This window comes from Pelobates fuscus, chromosome 2 (genome assembly GCF_036172605.1).
Source record: "Pelobates fuscus isolate aPelFus1 chromosome 2, aPelFus1.pri, whole genome shotgun sequence".
NCBI classification, from domain to species: domain Eukaryota; kingdom Metazoa; phylum Chordata; class Amphibia; order Anura; family Pelobatidae; genus Pelobates; species Pelobates fuscus.
Genome location: NC_086318.1, coordinates 32,407,073 through 32,420,846, shown reverse-complemented (window position 1 = coordinate 32,420,846; position 13,774 = coordinate 32,407,073). Strand labels below are relative to the sequence as shown.

Genomic DNA, 13,774 nt, shown 5'->3' with positions numbered 1-13,774 from the left:
TTTAATATGTCAATCCCACATAAGGATACCATATAACGGAGCTGCCTATTCTCTGGTTTGGTATCCTTATGTGTCATTGCCATATATATGGATACAGAATTTGGGAGCTATCTACTAACAGTTGAAAGATCCAAATTCAGAAAAGCCCTTTCTTAACGAGACCCTCCGGGCACCATACCAACTTCATTGTAATGAGGTTGTTATGGTGACAGAAGTTCCCTGGCAATGACTTACCTTTAGGGGGTCAAACCATTTACTAATGGTTTAACCCCAAATTGTTAAATCCTGTGCCGGTTAGCTCTGCCCATCTTCGGCTTTTGGCTAAGGCTTGAATCAGGAATACTTGGGCAGAGATGCCGCTGATTGGCCTAGAGCTTAGGCTCTAAGCCAATCAGTAGCTCCCCATTAATTCAATGGCCACTCCCTGCTTCCATACCCTTTTGGGTGCATGAGGGTGGCTTCCATGGGGTCCAGTGTGATCTGGCTACTGACTGAGGGTGATGGGAGTCTGCTCCTTTGTCTCGCCCCCTCTATTCTGTGCCTCCTCCTCTCCCTCCACTGTGACCTGAGCTAACGTCCTCTTAGCATTGTCAATGTGACGGAGGCCTGGTTATGCTGTTTATGACCCGCAGCGCCCATCCCGACCCCTAATTAGAAACGCACATAAAGTGTTCCTAAGTGTGAGAGACAGCCAATGAGACGCCTCTGATTACATTGGGGAACTATTAGTAATGCCCAATAAGGAATTTTAAGGTAACAAAATGAGTGTTTTAGAAAGGGTTCGAGTAATCCATTAATGTGACAATGTCACAATGTAAATGGTTACTCCAAGCACCATAACCCACGGTAGTATCCCTTTTCCTGGATATAAAGCAAATCGTACTTCACTGGTTTTCCCTCTTATCAAGGTCGGTGCCGGGCATCGAGGGTCTTCCGGCGGCCAGAGGCAACATCCAGCGTCTGCACAATTGCAGAAGTCCCAAGCCAATCCCACCGGCCATTTATTAGTAGAGAGTCAGCTAACCGCTCTCAATTAATGCAGTTGGGGCTGGCTGATGATGCCTCAATTGTTTTTTATTTATTTTTTTCCAACAAAATCTGACTAATTTTGAATCCCACGCGAATGACCTTAACCCACATTCCATGAGCACAAACTCGTATATACTCATACAGTTTCTACTTACCTCTGCTGCCCCACCCAGCCCAATATCTACTCCAATACGGCACACTGGGCTGAGGGAAGGACCAAGTGTCACGTTCAGACAAGTGACAGTATCACTTTAACAACTCGTGTTTCAGAGTTCTTATCTATCATTTCCGAGGATCTGCATGCGCATCACTTTTATAATGACTCCGCGTACAGCATAAACAACGGCAGAAGGCTCAGACCTACAACTCAGAGCACCAGGCGACCCTCTCTTCCTAAATGGCAGATGGGAAAACAAGCCGTTATTTTGGGGAATTCTTTCCTCCTTCACAGTGCGTCCTTTCCAATAAATTCTGGCTTTCGGCTTCGGATCATCTGAAGTAATAGGACAATTACAGAACCATTCTGGTAGCTCTGTACCGTCCTTATTTAATTTTGGCCCTTTGGACGGGATACTATACTGATATACCCATTGTACAGCGCTACGGAATTTGCTGGCGCTATATAAATAATAAAATAATAAGAGATATTTCTGATTGCAATGTCTGGATACGTTAATATTCCCAATAAGGGAATGAGACGTCACTGTACACTTTGTGTGATGTCTTGATAGACCTCAGTTTAACTAAATAAGAACAATTCTAAAACATTTTCTTTACACAAACTAATTTCTAAATACATTTTCGTTTAAATATTTGTTATTGTTGTGCTCTTCTAAGTACGTCATACCAAAAAGAACAAATGTAAAAAAAACACATACTAAGTTCCTTCAAAAGAGAATAGTCCAGTGGTAAACGTATTCAATGTTACCAACAGATTGGTTTATTCTTCCCCCAACCTTATGGGAAACAAACAAAAATCCGAAAGACAAAATGTAAGTTAAAATCTCTGATCAGGAATCATTCTCCAACTGATCTATGGTAACAGCCTGACTAGTTTAGCCTAGGATTTGCAATTCCGGTTTTAATTTGTTACGGCTCGGACTTTAGTGGATAACCGTGGTTTCCTCCAGGAACAGGTCACTTACGGTCTCCTCCTACAAGTGATTGTCTGTCCAAAGTGTCCATCACCCAAAATATACATTTAACAAACCTACATCCTGCAAGGGCAAATTCAGTAATTCCATTCATAATCCTTACTCCTCCCCCACAGCCTGCACTCTCTCCCTACAACCTGCACTCTCTCTCTACAAACTCCATTCTCTCTCCACAACCTGCACTCTCTCTTTACAAACTCAATTCTCTCTCTGCAACCTGCACTCTCTCTCTACAACCTGCACTCTCTCTCTACAAACTCCATTCTCTCTCCACAACCTGCACTCTCTCTTTACAAACTCAATTCTCTCTCTTCAACCTGCACTCTCTCTCTACAACCTGTGCTCTCTCTCCACAACCTGCACTCTCTTTACAAACTCAATTCTCTCTCTGCAACCTGCACTCACTCTCCACAACATGCATTCTCTATACAAACCCTATTATCTCTCCACAGCCTGCACTCTCTTTACAAATTCCATTCTTTCTCCACGGCCTGCACTCTCGCTCCACAGCCTGCACTCTCTCTCCAAACGTCATTCTCTCTACCCAGCCTGCACTCTCTCTTCACAACCTGCACTCTCTCTACAAACTCTATTCTCTCTTCACAACCTGCACTCTTTAAACAAACTCAATTCTCTCTTCACAACCTGCACTCTCTCTACAAACCATATTCTCTCTCCACAGCCTGCACTCTCTGTACAACCTGCACTCTCTCTACAAACCTTATTCTTTCTCCACAGCCTGCACTCTCTCTACAAACTCCGTTCTCTCTTCACAACCGAAACTCTCTCTGTACAACCTGCACTCTCCACATTTGAACTCTGTCATTAATAGAAGTTATGAGAAGCTCCGTGCCCCATGATACAATGCCAGTCTTCGTATAATGGGACAGCATCAAAGGAGTTGTAGTTCTACAGATTGGGGGTTATGTTTTTGCCACTGCAGGTCAGGAATATAGACCGTACACTGCCTGCCTATTATATGGCTCCAAGAGTGGGGGTCCCCTAACCCTAGACACCCCATACATGCTCTGCACCAGCTCTCAGAGTCCGTAATAAAGGGCATTATCTCTCACTGTTACCAAATGCATCTATTTAACACAACCTGCACCCCATCCATAAACTGTACCACCGTCTCCTTGTATAAATATACTGTGACACTCTATTGTCCTATAAATGTCCTCTACAACCCTGCACTCACTTTCTGGGCATTCTCCCACTTCTATTCGCTTCCCGTATCATGCACACTATTGCAGTCTGTACTGTCTGTCTGTCTACTGTCTCTCCATGTCCTGCAGTCTGTCTGTCTCTGTACTCTCTCTCCATGTCCTGCAGTCTGTCTGTCTCTGTACTCTCTCTCCATGTCCTGCAGTCTGTCTGTCTATGTACTCTCTCTCCATGTCCTGCAGTCTGTCTGTCTCTGTACTCTCTCTCCATGTCCTGCAGTCTGTCTGTCTCTGTACTATCTCCCCATGTCCTGCACTCTGTCTGTCTGTCTCTGTACTCTCTCTCCCCATGTCCTGCAGTCTGTATGTCTGTCTCTGGACTTTCTCTCTCCATGTCCTGCATTATCTCTGTCTGTCTCTGTACTCTCTCTCCATGTCCTGCATTCTGTTTGTCTGTCTGTCTCTGTACTCTCTCTCCATGTCCTGCAGTCTGTCTGTTCTGTACTCTCTCTCCATGTCCTGCATTCTGTCTGTCTGTCTCTGCACTCTCTCTCCATGTCCTGCAGTCTGTCTGTCTCTGTACTCTCTCTCCCCATGTCCTTCAGTCTGTATGTCTGTCTCTGGACTTTCTCTCTCCATGTCCTGCACTCTCTCTGTCTGTCTCTGTACTCTCTCTCCATGTCCTGCATTATGTTTGTCTGTCTGTCTCTGTACTCTCTCTCCATGTCCCGCAGTCTGTCTGTCTGTCTCAATACTCTCTCTCCATGTCCTGCACTCTCTGTCTGTCTCTGTACTCTCTCTCCATGTCCTGCACTCTTTGCCTCTGTGCTCTCTCTCTCCATGTCCTGCAGTATGTCTGTCTGTCTGTCTGTCTGTCTCTATACACTCTCTCCATGTCCTGCACATGTGTCAGGATTTATTGATAAATCTAATATGGTGCAAAGTTCTAAATCTGCTGCAGACACAATGTATTGTTGTTGTTGATCCCTTTAGTTTGATCCCTTTAATAATTCACACTCCAATGGACCTGCACCATGTCCCACTATGGACACTTTCTTTCCAATTCTGTCTCTTCAAATTTCAAGTACTCTGCTGCCCCTGCTTTTACCTCAACCCTACCTCCAAATTCCACACACCCTGCATTTCCGTGCCCTGCACGTTCTCCCTTGTCCTGCACTCTCTCCCTTGTCCTGCACTCTCTCCCTTGCCCTGCACTCTCTCCCTTGCCCTGCACTCTCTCCCTTGCCCTGCACTCTCTCCCTTGCCCTGCACTCTCTTCCCTTGTCCTGCACTCTCTCGCCTTGTCCTGCACTCTCTCGCCTTGTCCTGCACTCCTTCCCCCTTGCTCTGCACTCTCTCGCCTGTCCTGCACTCCTTCCCCCTTGCTCTGTACTCTCTTCCCTTGTCCTGCACTCTCTCGCCTTGTCCTGCACTCTCTCGCCTTGTCCTGCACTCCTTCCCCCTTGCTCTGCACTCTCTCCCCTGTCCTGCACTCTCTCGCCTGTCCTGCTCCTTCCCCCTTGCTCTGCACTCTCTCCCCTGTCCTGCGCTCTCTCCCCCTTGTCCTGCGCTCGCTCCCCCTTGTCCTGCGCTCTCTCCCCCTTGTCCTGCGCTCTCTCACCTGTCCTGCACTCTCTCACCTGTCCTGCACTCTCTCACCTGTCCTGCACTCCTTCCCCCTTGCTCTGCACTCTCTCCCCTGTACTGCACTCTCTCCCCCTTGTCCTGCACTCTCTCCCCCTTGTCCTGCACTCTCCCCCCCCTTGTCCTGCACTCTCTCCCCTGTCCTGTAATCTCTCCCTTGCTCTGTACTCTCCCTTGCTCTGCACTCTCTCCCCTGTACTGCACTCTCTCCCCCTTGTCCTGCACTCTCTCCCCCTTGTCCTGCACTCTCTCACCTGTCCTGCACTTTCTCCCCTGTCCTGTAATCTCTCCCTTGCTCTGCACTCTCTCCCCTGTACTGCACTCTCTCCCCTTGTCCTGCACTCTCTCCCCTTGTCCTGCACTCTCTCCCCCTGGCCTGCACTCTCTCCCCCTTGTCCTGCACTCTCTCCCCCTTGTCCTGCACTCTCTCCCCCTTGTCCTGCACTCTCTCCCCTGTCCTGTAATCTCTCCCTTGCTCTGTACTCTCCCTTGCTCTGTACTCTATCCCCCTTGTCCTGCACTCTCTCACCTGTCCTGCTCTCTCCCTTGTCCTGTACTCCTTGCTCTGCACTCTCTCTCCCCCGCTCTGTACTCTCTCCCCCTTGTCCTGCACTCTCTCCCTTGTCCTGCACTCTCTCCCCCTTGTCCTGCACTCTCTCCCCCTTGTCCTGCACTCTCTCCCTTGTCCTGCACTCTCTGCTTTAATCAGTCAGTATCGTGCAGGCTGTACCTATAGACCATGTCTCTTCATTCAGCATCTCTCAGGACCAGCCAGGTCTCTGTGTCTACGCTCTGTACATACCGTTATCTGCCTCTCCCCCCCTCCACCCCCTCCATGCTCGCCCCACATCCATCTTGATGCCATTTCAGTCGCTGAGCCGCTGGTTCCTTCTTACACTCTCAGTGGCCATCACTGAGGTCACCATGCCAGGCTGGCACTGCCCAGTAACCCCCTGCAATCCCTGGAGCCTCCCTACCTGCAGCAGCCGCCTCTGTGCTCTGTGAGTGCTGGAGCCAGTCCTGTGTGTGCCTGCTCACACTCCGGCCCTGCCCACCAGCTGACAGACACCCCCTGCAGGCAGTGCCAGCTCTTGATACAATGTATCCACACACACAGCGGGCAGGCTCTCAGCTACCCCATAGGGTGCAAGAAACCCATACTAAATGGCTTTATACAGAGAGAAAGGAGTCTACAGGGAACAATGATATGTTACTGGCTGCAACCCCTATAAGGCTCAGCCATCCGGATTCCTTACATTCCTCACCTAGTAATCATTTCTACATGCATGCTGTGCTGGATATGTTTATTATTATTATTATTCATTATATTATTATTATTATTTTGGAAGCAAATATATCAGAATAAATTTAGAATATTTTTCTAATTCGGAATATAAAATGTCAGCAATATGATAATTCCCTCCCATGCACTTAAGTTCATATATACATATATATCTATATAAAAAAAACTATTTTAATAAATGGATAATGTCAAACTATACACTATTGGCACTACAGTGCACTGTAGTGATTATGGTGCCTGAGGTGTCTAGCATGCTGTAGTGGTTATGGTGCCTGAGGTGTCAAGCATGATGTAGTGGTTATGGTGCCTGAGGTGTCAAGCATGCTGCAGTGGTTTTGGTGCCAGGGATCCACTAGTAATCTGTTTCCAGTTTGCTTGGGTGCCAGCGGTCCTACAGGTCTGAGGAAGTTCAAACTTTTATATCATTATTCCAACTGCAAACAGTATACATACACAATGATGACAGCTCTCAATTAACAAACGCTGCTTAAACCTGGTCAGATGGAGAGGACCATGGACAACCAAGAACACAGTGAGTTTTAGTGGTTATGGTGCCTAGAGTGTCCATTTAATGATTCAATTCCTCATCGTAATGTGTCTAGTTTTTCATATTAGCAGTGCACCTCTTTGAGAGTCGATAAGGAAATTAGAAGAGTTTGGTACAATGGATACCTCCTGTATTTTATCTCGGCTGTGACTACTTGCCAGAATAGCATTTGGTTACACAATGTCGCAGTCCTTTACCAATACTCAGGAGTTTGTAGGTGAAGATCATTGAAGTTAGACTCCAGGAAGAAGCTTTATTACAGTACTGTATAGGCACGGCTGGTTAAGGTGATAGGACGCAATGGTGTGATCTATCTGATTTTTGTTAGAAAATATTGCCAATCCCTCTGCCTGTGACACCCATAATAAAGAGTTTAATTTCCTTATCACTCATACAAACAAGTTTACTGAGACACCCATGTGCACATTCATGGACACTTAACTAGCTACACACGCAAACACACAATAACAGCCACACAGAGACACTCATACAGTGTCCATTCATGGACGCTTAACTTGACACACACACACACATTTATGCACACTTAACTAGCCACACAAACACATATATGGACACACATTACCAACCATGAGGAGACAATCACATTCACTGGCACATAGCAAGGCACTCATACACACATTACCACACTCACAAATACATTTATAGATACATAGCTAGCCACACACACTACAAGCCACACAGAGACACTCACAAAAACGTGCATGCTCATGGATACATACAATAACAACACACACCCCTCTATTGGCAATGAGGAGAGGGAGTAAAGCTCTGAGTGACTGATGGCCCCGGTATATGAAAGTAACAGGGCGAAGCATTGTGAAGCATTTAATGTAAAGATTCATTTCTGCTATCCCTTCATCTGACACTCCTTGACAGCAGATTGCTGCATACACCCTGCAGATAATATTAATTTATCATTTAAATAAATAAAACACTGGGCCCTGTCGCCTTCTTCAATCTACCTCCATATGAAATGAAAGTGGCTCAATCTTCATTTTCCTATAGAGCACCACAATTATGGAACACACACACACACACTAAAATCATTTAAGAGATTCCCATCAACATATCACAGAATGTACCTGTAATCATTGTTAACTCTATTGTCTAGGTGTTCTGTGTTACATTTATAGATGTGTATTTGAATATTATTTTGTAAATGTAATATTTTATTGCACCCTCTTGTAACAATGGCATGTTTGTGGGTCCAGGACATACTTGAAAACGAGAGAAATCTCAATATATCCTTTCTGGTCAAATATTTTTTAAATAAAGAAATATGGAGAGGCCTACTCAGTTTATGTGTAAAAATACCAAGTATGGCTGAATGCATTTTATTTTATAATCTCTGATCGTGAGCCTTGATGCCAAAAATAAACTCCTTAAAGGAACACTCCAAGCACCATAACCACTGCAGTGCGCTGTTGATGTCATACCTTGAGTCAGCCAGTTGCCTCTCCCCACAGAGAGCTAAGTATGGCAGTGCAGGGCTGAGCTCAGGAGGGCTAGCTCAAGCTTCCAACTCTCTGTCGGAAGTAATGGAAACCATTCTAAAACGGTTTACAAGGGGCAGGGCCGGTGCAAGGACTTCTGTCTACACAGGCGAAGACACATTTTGCTGCCCCCAAAATTTATCTTCACCTGTCTGTCTAATATTCCCACTTTTGCCCTTCTTACCCATTTTTTTGCCCCTTTTGTGCATTTTACTACCTTTTTCTCTTGTTCTCCCTTTTTGTATATTGTATTCCCTGTCTGGCATTCTTTTTTATGTGTTTTGTGTCTTCTTCCCACTTTTCGTAACCCCCTTGCATCACACACTCACTCGTTTATACACATAAACATACACACACTTACTGTTACACACATACTGCTTACACACACACACAGTCTCTTACACACTTGCACTGCTTATACACACACACACACTGACCATTACACACATACTGCTTACACACACACACACACTGCCTCTAACAGACACACACAAACAGTCTCTTACACACACTGCTAATACACACTCACTGGCTGTAACACACGGTGTCTCTCACACACACACACAGCTTATAGACACACACACTAACTCTTATACACACAGACACACACACTAACTCTTACACAGACACACACTGGCTCTAACACACACACTAACTCTTACACACACTAACTCTTACACACACACACACACTTACTGTTTCTTATAGTTGCTTATAGGCCCCGCTGCACTGTTGTAGCTTCCCTCCTCTCTCCACAGCAGTTGGCCGCCGGGATATGATGTCACATATCCCAGCAGCCTGTAGCTTAGGAAGATATTCGCCGCGGTCGCTCCTCGTTGTTCCGCCCCCTTTCCTCAGTGGCTGCACGTTTCCTGGGCAGATTGCTGCAGAAATTGGCGGGAGCGGAGTTCTCCGTGCCCCCGCCGGTCACTCGGACATTTTTGCGCCCCTCGGGTCCGTGCGCCCTAAGGCGGCCGCTTGTGCCGCCTTATGGTAGCGCCGGCCCTGACAAGGGGAGGGCACTTATGACACCAGTGTGCTGTAGTGGTTGTGGTGCTTGGAATGTTCTTAAAAGTAAATACAAAAAAAGAATTCAGTCACTTGAAAAATTGAAAAATATTTGCAGAAATGCAAGAATTAGTCATTGCCAACATCCTAATTTGGCATACTAAAGTAAATACATAGATTTATTGATGTCTAATGTACAATATAACAATGAATTGCCTGTCCGTTTCCGATGGGTTAAAGTGAGGACAATATCGTTTCCGCTAGTTAAAGAAAGAGAACATGTCTGTTCATTGGCAGTATGGGTTAAATCAAGTTTCATAATTAAATTCAGTTTTTTATACAGATTGACACACTGGTCCGTTTAACACCCACACAGTCATTAAAGTATCACTCGGAAAACATAACATAACTACACAGAATTCCATACTCACACTGTATACATTGAGGGTCATTGGCTCCTGCACAGTGCTGAGTGTAAGGTGATACCATGTATATAGTGTGAATGGACAGGCCATGGCACCATAGTGTCTTAAGGACTTTTATTTCCCTATGGGCATGAAGGACTGGCAGTTTTTGGCCCCAGGGACAAGTAGTAATGAATAAAACGTGCAGATGTGTGTGCATGGCCGTACTCGAGCGCAACATGTGATATGTGGGATTAACAGATGGAGGCTGCCGGAGTCATGATGTGTGACGTCATATCCCAGAAACCTCCATCCGGATGAACGAACCGGCATTTACAGAGATCTGTGCAAATCTATAAGACACTAACTTTGTTCCCAATAACTCCATCATCACCAATGACAGCTGGTACATGTAGTGTTTGCCATTTACACGGTCTGATCTCATCCTGCAGTCCCTTACAAACACCTACAGTGACATCATACTCATCATAGTGTGGCAGCCTGATCTCCTCCGAGAAAGATCTCATATCTCAGACTGACATACCTCCCAAGTGGCCCTATTTAGGAGGGACAGTCCCCTAATATCCCTCTTTTCTAGTAGCTCTCTATTGATGGTACGTCTGAGTGTATAACAGAGCTCCACAGCAATAATACTCACAGTAATGTGTCTTTAAACTACAATAAATGTGTTTAGAAATCAGCCTCTTTGTATAAAATTAACTAAATTACATTTTAGTTGCATAAATTGTTACTAGTAACCAATCTAAAATGTCTCAGCCTTGCCCCTGGTACACCCCCCCAAGGTCCCTTCCGGTCCATTTGAAATGTTGGGAGGTTTGAGAACTAAGCTTGTAGGGCACAAACCCATACAGTGCTGAGCTGGAAACATACTTCCCAAGAGTCCCTATTTAGGAAGGACAGTCCCTATTTTTAACCCAAATCCATCTGTCCCTCTTTTCTATTCTAATGTTGTTACTTTCTAGGTGCTCTGCATAGAGCTCCACAACAATAATACTCCCAGTAATGTGTCTTTAAAGGGACTCTCCAGTGCCAGGAAAACAAATCAGTTTTCCTGGCACAGCAGAATCCTGCAGTAACCCCTTCATTCCCACCCCCCCATTCCATGTTGCTTAAGGAGTTAAAACCCCTTCAGTGACTTACCTGAATCTAACGCCGAAGTCCCTCGGCGCTGGGTTAGGCTCCGCCCACGCACCTCCCCGCAGTCAGCTGGTGGGGGAGACCTAATGCGCATGCATGGTATTATTCAATGTTTTCCTGTAGGGATTCCGGCAATGCTGGAGGTCCTCATGCATACTTTTTGTGTTTTAGGAAGCCGGAAGTCCCTCTATCTGATAGATAGACAGCCACTAGAGGGGGACTTAACCCTGCAAAGTAAGTAATGCAGTTTACTCCATGCTAATTGTTATTGACCGCTCTGCTGCGTTTGACACCGTTGATCATGCTCTCCTTCTTCAAACTCTACAATTACTCAGTCTCTGTGACTCTGTCCTCTCATGGTTTTCCTCTTATCTCTCCCAACGCTCATTCAGTGTCTCCTTTTCTAATGATACCTCCTCCCCTTGCCCTGTCTCGGTTGGAGTCCCCAAGGCTCTGTCCTTGGTCCCCTTCTATTTTCGCTTTATACTGCCTCTCTAGGCAAACTTATGACCTCATGTGGATTCCACTACCACCTGTACGCTGATGACACCCAGATATATCTCTCCACCCTGGACTTCTCTCCTGCCGTCCTGCAACATGTAACTGCTTGCCTTTCTTCCATCTCTGACTGGATGTCCTCCCGCTTTCTGAAACGCAATCTCTCTAAAACTGAGCTCCTTGTCTTTCCTCCTCCTAATTATGATCCTCCTCGTTCGCTCTCCCTTCAAGTTAGTGGTTTCCACATAAGTCCATCCTTGCAAGCGCACTGTCTTGGCATCATACTTGATTCTGGCCTCACAGTCAGTATGTTGCGAAATCCTGTAGATTCCATCTTAAAAACATAGCCCGCATCTGCCCCTTTCTTACGCAAGATGCTACCAAGAAGCTTGTCCATCTCTAGTAATTTCCTGCATGGACTATTGTAACCCTCTCCTGATTGGTCTTCCCAAAAGCCTATACACCTATAAAGCACTGAACAATTCTAGCCCCTCTTATATCTCCTCACAGATCCATAGGTATGTCCCTTCTCGGTTTCTCCGCTCTGCCCGGGACCACCTCCTGTCCGTTGTCCGCACCTGTACGGCCAACTCACGCTTTCAGGACTTCTCGCAGGCGGCTCCCTTCCTATGGAACAGAACTCTACTCTCTCACTCTGTCAGGGCTTACCTGGGTTGGGAATCTGGCAGGCAGAGATGTATGCTCACCCTTACAAGAAAACACAGGCCGAGGTGGTCAGGCAAGAATTCACCTGGCCTGTGAGTCGGTGCACGGGGGCTGTGCAGGAAAATTCCGAGTCGCGGTACAGGAACGGATAAACCAGGAGAATAGTCAGGGTCAGAGGAAGCCAGAAGTCAGAATAAACGAAACCACAAGCCAGAGTCAAGAGCAAACCGATAACCAGAGTCAAGGAACTGACACTGCCTTCTGGGAGAGGCAGTGTTTTATACCTGGCTAATGAGGCCATCAGCTACAGGTGTGCTGAGAATGTTGGAACAGCCACAGAATAACGCCCAGCCCCCAGTGCTGGATACAAGGCAAGATACAAACTTCAGGCTGTATGGTGGCTCAGAGGAGAAACAGCAGGTCCAGGACTGCAAAATACCCAGGATCAAATCCCTTATTGGGCCCTTCTGGGGTGACCTTGTCTGGCAGTCTGGATGTTGCGGTGAGAACCGTGACACACTCCCACCTTATTTGATTGCAAATTCCTGTCCCATTGTGTTTTACACCCCACCTCCTATAGAATGTAACCTCGTTTGAGCAGGGTCCTCTTCAACCTATCGTTCCTATAAGTTTTCTTGTCATTGTCCTATTTATAGTTAAATCCCCCCTCTCATAATATTGTAAAGCGCTACGGAATCTGTTGGCGCTATATAAATGGCGATAATATAATAATTAAAACTGCAATAATTACACTTGCAGGGTAAAGGGTGATGGGAGTTGGCACCCAGACCACTCTAATGGGCAGAAGTGGTCTGGGTGCCTGGAGTGTCCAAACTACAATAAATGTGTTTAGAGAACAGTCTCTGTAAATAAGATACCCTGTTCTTGCTCTAATAATTATTAGTAATTAATAACAGCCCTCCCCTGGTCACACCACCACAAACGCCCCTAAAATTACAGTGTCCCTGTTTATTGATATGAAATGTTGGGAGGAAGGTAGTCTGCATTATTCCTGCAGTGTGTGTGAACAAACATCCCAGTTCATCTCCTGTTACTTTCAATCAGCAGGTGAATGATATGTGTCTGCAGTCTAAAATCTCTGTATGCCCCCGGCCTCCCTTACCAGGACATCTGTCAACAGCTGAGTGGGGCGAAAGGTAAGCATTTTTGTACATATTTTTTATTTACATTTTGTTATAGAATTTTGTGAAAGTGGAATATTTTTATATTTGTCACATGTATAAAAAATGGATTTACAGAAAGGCAATACACAAAATTCAATATACAAACACACACAGGTGAATGTGGCGCCCTGATATTTGGTATTGGTTTTATCCTTACCTGATGGTTGTTTTTTTTACATATTATGCATATTGTATTATGGTTTTAGATTGCGGACGGATGATACTGTTGTATTACTGACCCTTCTTTCTGTTTGTAGAGAATGATCTAGTACACAGCTCACGTCCCCTGATTCTGCGCCAGCAATCAGTCTGCATGAGGTCCTAAATATTTCACAAAGGTTAGATCCAATGTTAATAACGCTGCAAAATGCGGCCATTTCAAAGAGGATGCATAAAGCTTGAATTTCATTAATTTACAGATAATTAGCCATTCAAAGGCGCTGCGATCAAAAATGTCAACATTGCAAAGAGGAAAAAAACGACATCATAAAAACTAGAATAT

At 45.5% G+C, this 13,774-nt stretch overlaps 1 protein-coding gene across 2 annotated transcripts in view; it reads right to left on the bottom strand.

Moving 5' to 3' along the window:
- RCAN2 (regulator of calcineurin 2) overlaps nucleotides 1-6,047 on the bottom strand; it is a 92,054-nt gene extending 86,007 nt beyond the window's left edge. The window contains exon 1 of one of the 2 annotated variants that reach the window (XM_063442061.1): nucleotides 5,968-6,047. The gene's annotated coding sequence lies outside the window, so the exon portion shown is untranslated. Of the gene's footprint in view, nucleotides 1-5,720; nucleotides 5,744-5,967 lie in introns of those variants that run through there. The other variant, XM_063442059.1, reaches the window with a different exon arrangement.
- Between the last annotated feature and the right edge of the window lie 7,727 nt (nucleotides 6,048-13,774).